Raw genomic sequence first — 6,000 nt, 5'->3', positions numbered from 1 at the left:
TTGCTCTGACATGCACTGTCAACTGTGGGACTTTATATAGACAGGTGTGACTTTCCAAATCATGTCCAATCAACTGAATTTACCGCAGGTGGACTCCAACCAAGTTTTAGACACATCTCAAGGATGATCAATGGAAACAGAATGCACCCGAGCTCCATTTCGAGTCTCATAGCAAAGGGTCTGAATACTTATGTAAATAAATTATTTTGGTTGTTTTTTCAATAAATTAGCAAAAATGTCTGAACCTGTTTTGTGTAGATTGATGAGGAACATTTTTATTTAATCCATTTTAGAATAAGGCTGTCATGTAAAACAAAATGTGGAAAAAGTGAAGGGGTCTGAATACTTTTCAAATGCACTATATACATTTTTCAACCATTTTCCTTCCAAAAAAATGGAATTAGGAATAAGCAAAGGCTTTCATTTCTGGTCAAACAGATGTAAAAAGTGTTTTAAAAACATAATAACCAGAAAAAAGGTATAAGAAATACATCAAAATACAATAATGTTGAAGTAAAACGTGGTCACAAAAAGCTGAGATAGATTTTACTGAAATTTTGTTACCAAACCTTGCATCTGCACAGTTCTTCCAGTTAATTGTTTTTTGTAAAATGTTCCGTGTAAATTGTAGGACATAGTCCTTGTGCATAGAGTTAAACTTTGAAATCAATGTTTTTTGTTTAACACACATTTTAAGTGAAAATCGGAGTCTCAGAGCAATTTTGTTAATGTGGAATTGGCCCCCATCTCAATGCCCCATCATTGGCTGAGTGTAACAAAACACATACCAGTCTACAGTACCCTTTGTTGTTCACAGATTAATATGGTTTCTTGTATTGGATGTTTTACATATCCTCGTGATCAGTCTTTGTGTCTTTCCAGGAGACTTGCAGTGCAAACAAATCCTCTAAAAAGAGGTTGAAGCAGTGGGTGGTGAAGAAATTGTACGAGCCCAGAACCCATCACTTCAGGGAGAGGCTTGTCCAAACCCAATATCCATGCCAACATCGTCAAAGCCTGCTAAACTAGCTGCCGTTACTGAACACAAGATGGGGTTCTCCAGCTGAAGAACATTCTGGAACTTACCTGAACTATTCAACCAACACAAAATCCACATTCAGTTCAAGTGATGTTGTAGTATAATATAGAATCTCTAGTATGCTCACAACTACATTGTGGTATACATTTTGCTAGCTCTTGTACATAATTTATATATAATGGTGTTTGACCAAATGTTTTCTATAATATTTTTTTGCAAGAATACTGACAATTGACTAAATTATTCCAGCTGCATCAGAAACCAATAAAGTGTTGACTTCAACGCCTGGATCAATTCATTGTTATATTCATGAAATGTATTTGGATAAACTAGCTACAATCTTACTGAGTAAAAAAAAGAAAAATGCTGCAGGTGAGTTGGTGTATCATTTAAACTTCCATTTGTTAGCAAGTAAACCTGTTTCAATAAAATAGTAAGTCGGTCAATATAGCAAATAAGTAGACATGACTTGTATTCAAGACAGTTTATTTGCTCTGGAGACCGAGCTGAGTTTACACAGCAGTATGAAGGAACAGTTAAGGGAATGCATGACAAAGTATACAGTAGAATAACAAATATACTACGCCTGTAATAAATAGTACAGTTCTACACAGGGGACACTTGCATGGTGCATTTTAGGGGTGCAATGAGGTGTTTGGAGTCTCTTTGATAGAAGGGGAGATTGTTGTTATGGGACCTTTCACATCTCCTTTTGAGATTATCCAAGCGGTGTTGTCTGTGAGAGAAAGATGAAAACGCTATTAGACATTCATGGGCAATCGTTGTGTACCGTCTGTATTCCTACTGTAGCAGCATGGTGTAGAATACGAGACATCTTACAGACATACATTAGCTAGCCAGCTACAACAAATGAGTCATAAAGCCAAAGTCCTTCCGTTAGTCTTCGTCGTCGTCATCAAAACGTTTCTCCAGTTTCGCTCCTAATGAGATGCACTGAGGCTTGTTAACTATAACATTAGACTACAGTACATCTTAGGTATAGCAAACAAAGCTAGCTAAACTTGACTAGCTTGGCTTGTAGTAGTACTAACAAGCCCCGTTATAGCCGAATCGATCAAGAAATTGTACTGTACTGAACAACACTGCCTTGTGTAAAAACAACGCTTATTTTGCTAGCTTGCTATTTTACCGACAGAAAAACAACTTACTCGTTTGTCATTTACCCTCCGGGTTCAGCGGAGGTGCGTTCAGTTCGCTTGAATGTTTGCTTCGTTGCGAATCGGTTTGTACTGAACAATGCATTTCCCCAACGCGTTCTTGTACAGACTTTGAGGTATGTTTGGTGGGTGGGGCGAGGTGTGGCTGGAAGCAATGAGTGATGTATTTAAAGGGCATTACCCATGCTGACAGCAATCCTCATCCCTCCCCATTTTTCAACTGGTCTTTCAGTACAGCACCGTTTCCGTTCAATTGAACATTCCAGAGCATAAAAACGTACTGAACGCAGCCCTGGTCTAGGCTGCCTGCGCTGCTTGCTGGTCTCACAATCTCAACTCCTCGTCAGTGTATTCCGGCTCAAATTTAAGAAAGTCTATATGTTCCTATGTAAAAGAACATACAGAAATGTTTTGTTGTCCAGCACTTCTTGGAAAGAGTAATCAGAAGCAGCCATTGTAATTATTTAGTCATCTCTGATAGACAGTGCACTAACATACTGTAGCTCCCGTGAACCTGTAGAAACTAGTACTGCGTTTGGAAAAGAATGCCTTCGAGGGTGGGAACACAATTGGACAATGAAGTAGGGCTCCCATCAGGCTGTAGTCTTTACAAAGCCAGAAAGAAAAAACATCTACCTAGATATCCTGTAATGTCCTGGCAGATAGCAACAGGTCCAATGGCTCTACAGTACTGAACAAGGACAATCATATCTTCTCGCTGCTAGCGTAACCGTGCAATCGGCGAAAAACAAAAGCTACAAAACATGACAACTCTATTCGTTTTTAGATCAGACAGCAGGCTCAATCAACCGATGATGTCATTGGTTGAACTCACCGGGCGTGACAATTAAAAAATACCACTATAGTGCATAATTATGCCTAAAACACCTTTCACCACTCATAATTATGTAAGGACACTGGAAAAAGTGTCTAGCAGTGAAGTTTCCCTTTAAGCGATCCCAGCTGCCAGACTTTGGGATAATCTCAATTGCTACTCCTTGAGTCCTCTCCTCACTTTCTTCTCAAAACCCATTGGAAGAGACAGACAGATGTCCCTGCCATTGAGATTCTCCCCATGTGCTTTGCATTGAACCAGGAAGCACCAAAGGCCAGCAGCACAGGGTCCTTTAAAATATGATATTTTGGAATCTGACATAAATATGTATTGATGAGTGTTAGACGTGTTGTAAGGGGATCCCTCTTTTATAGCTCAGTTGATTCAGTCCTAATTAGGGTGCCAGCTGGTTATATGAAATTAGTAACTGTTGCGGTCATGGAATGGTGTTTTATGATCGACACTGGGGAATGGTGACAGCATTGTTTGGTTGGCAGCCAGCTCACACTGACTGAAGTTGGGTTGATTGGTAGACTGACTGAGTGACTGACAGAATGATTCAATACAAAGGCAATCTCTGTATACTGAAAACAGTCAATAATTGGATTTGATGCAAGTGATATTAATCTAATAAAACCAGTAAAGATAGAGTAGAGGAATGTGGTGGTCAAATACAACATTAGAGCAGTGGAGGCTCCTCAAGGCAGGAAGGGGAAGAGCATCCTCCACAGTGAATTTAATAAAAATAGTGAAACATTAAAAAGTTATAATTTTCAGATGAAACTATACTAGATATGTTCACGTCACCAAATAATTGATTAAAACACAATGTTTTGCAATTAAGGTCTACAGTAGCCTCAACAGCACTCTGTAGGGTAGTACCATGGTGTAGCCGGAGGACAGCGAGTTTCCATCCTCCTCTGGGTACATTGACATCAATACAAAACCCAGGAGGCTTGTGGTTTTCACCCCCTTCCATAGACTTACACATTAATTATGATACCTTCCAGAAGACGCCGTCCAACGTATCAGAGTTCTTGCAGCATGAAATAAAGTTGTCCACCCAATCAAAGGATCAGAGAAGGAATCTAGTACTGAAAAGATAAGCTATAGTCAGCTAGTACTGCAGTGCATGAAATATAGTGAGTAGTTGACTCAAAGAAAGAGAAAGACAATTAATTTCTTAAAAAATGAAGAAGAGAGAGAGCTATATTTTGTTGTACCTTTTTCATTTTCACTTTCTTAGCTAGCAAATGCAGCTAGCTAGTTTAGCCGACTCAAACACCAGGCTCAAACAGAGAGGGATGCTATACTAGTTAGCTGGCTATGGCTATCCAACACTGGAACTCTTCCAAATCAAGGTACGCTTTTGGTTTCATTAATTTATTGCCACGGGCCCGGCGGTGTAACTGCTAAACTGCTTGCTGACTGTACACTGTACTGCATTATTGTAGCAGATTTACTAACGTGTTAGTTCTAGAAGCTATGTTGACTATGAAGTTAACTAATATGGTAACAACAATGTAGGCTGTGTGTAGCAGTTAGTGTTTATAATATGAAGGTTTGGCTTGGAAAGATTTTTTTGCCTGGTCAGAGACAGCTTATGTGTTGTGCACTGAAGTCCACAAATGAAGGGATAAAGGGAGAAGAGGAGAGCGCGTAGATACAAGAAGGAATTATACAAAGATCAGGGGTGTATTCATTCCGCCGATTCTGTTGAATAACGTTTCTTAAACGGAAGCAAACAGAATGAATAAACATACTTTCATTTGTCAAATAGAAACTCTCGTTTTAATTTTTGGACTATTGATTATACTCTAGATCAGCTAGATGCAGGCAAGAGTGTGCAAGACGGTATTGAATGTGTCAATGTCTGTCACTTTGATTACTCAAATTTCTCACAACCTGTGCACCTACATTGTAAACTTTCATTCATTGGCTAGGTTGTAGAAACCTCATGATGGGTACAGGGAACATTTTAGTATCATGTAGTAGCCTAAACCTATCGATGTTACATTGAGCTGGGTAAAAGGATTATGAATGACAGTCAACTAATATGCTGTAATAGAAATAAGGACATGCAAATAAAAAAAATGTATAGTCTTCCCTTATCTTAAACGGTACCGACCAACACTGCATTAGACCTACAGTTGAAGTCGGAAGTTTACATACACTTAGGTTGGAGTCATGAAAACTTGTTTTTCAACCACTCCACAAATTTCTTGTTAACAAACTATAGTTTTGGATAGTCGGTTAGGACATCTACTTTGTGCATGTCACAAGTAATTTTTCCAACAATTGTTTATAGAGAGATTATTTCACTTATAATTCACTGTATCACAATTCCAGTGGGTCAGAAGTTTACATACACCAAGTTGACTGTGCCTTTAAACAGCTTGGAAAATTCCAGAAAATTATTTCATGGCTTTAGAAGCTTCTGATAGGCTAATATACATAATTTCAATCAATTGCAGGTGTACCTGTGGATGTATTTCAAGGCTTACCTTCAAACTCAGTGCATCTTTGCTTGACATAATGGGAAAATAGACACAAAAGTATCTATATCCACAGTAAAACAAGTCCTATATCGACATAACCTGAAAGGCCGCACTGCAAGGAAGAAGCCACTGCTCCAAAACCGTCATAAAAAAAACTGCCTACGGTTTGCAACTGCGCATGGGGACAAAGATCGTACTTTTTGGAGAAATGTCCTCTGGTCTGATGAAACAAAAATAGAACTGTTTGGCCATAAGGACCATTGTTATGTTTGTTTAAAAAAGGGGGAGGCTTGCAAGCAGAAGAACACCAACCCAACCGTGAGGCACGGGGTGGCAGCATCATGTTGTGGGGGTGCTTTGCTGCAGGAGGAACTGGTGCACTTCACAAAATAGATCAGCATCATGAGGCAGGGAAATTATGTGGATATGTTAAAGCAATGTCTCAAGACA

At 39.1% G+C, this 6,000-nt stretch overlaps 1 long non-coding RNA gene across 1 annotated transcript; it reads right to left on the bottom strand.

The window, feature by feature from the left end:
- Positions 1-1,508: 1,508 nt before the first annotated feature.
- Positions 1,509-2,847, bottom strand: LOC112257125. The gene is made up of 2 exons (XR_002954517.2): positions 2,209-2,847; positions 1,509-1,775 (listed from the first exon to the last, which is right to left on the bottom strand). It is a non-coding gene; the product is annotated as an uncharacterized LOC112257125 (long non-coding RNA).
- Between the last annotated feature and the right edge of the window lie 3,153 nt (positions 2,848-6,000).

Source organism: Oncorhynchus tshawytscha, linkage group LG08 (assembly GCF_018296145.1).
Source record: "Oncorhynchus tshawytscha isolate Ot180627B linkage group LG08, Otsh_v2.0, whole genome shotgun sequence".
Lineage (NCBI taxonomy): Eukaryota > Metazoa > Chordata > Actinopteri > Salmoniformes > Salmonidae > Oncorhynchus > Oncorhynchus tshawytscha.
This window is presented reverse-complemented; position numbering and strand designations above follow the sequence as displayed.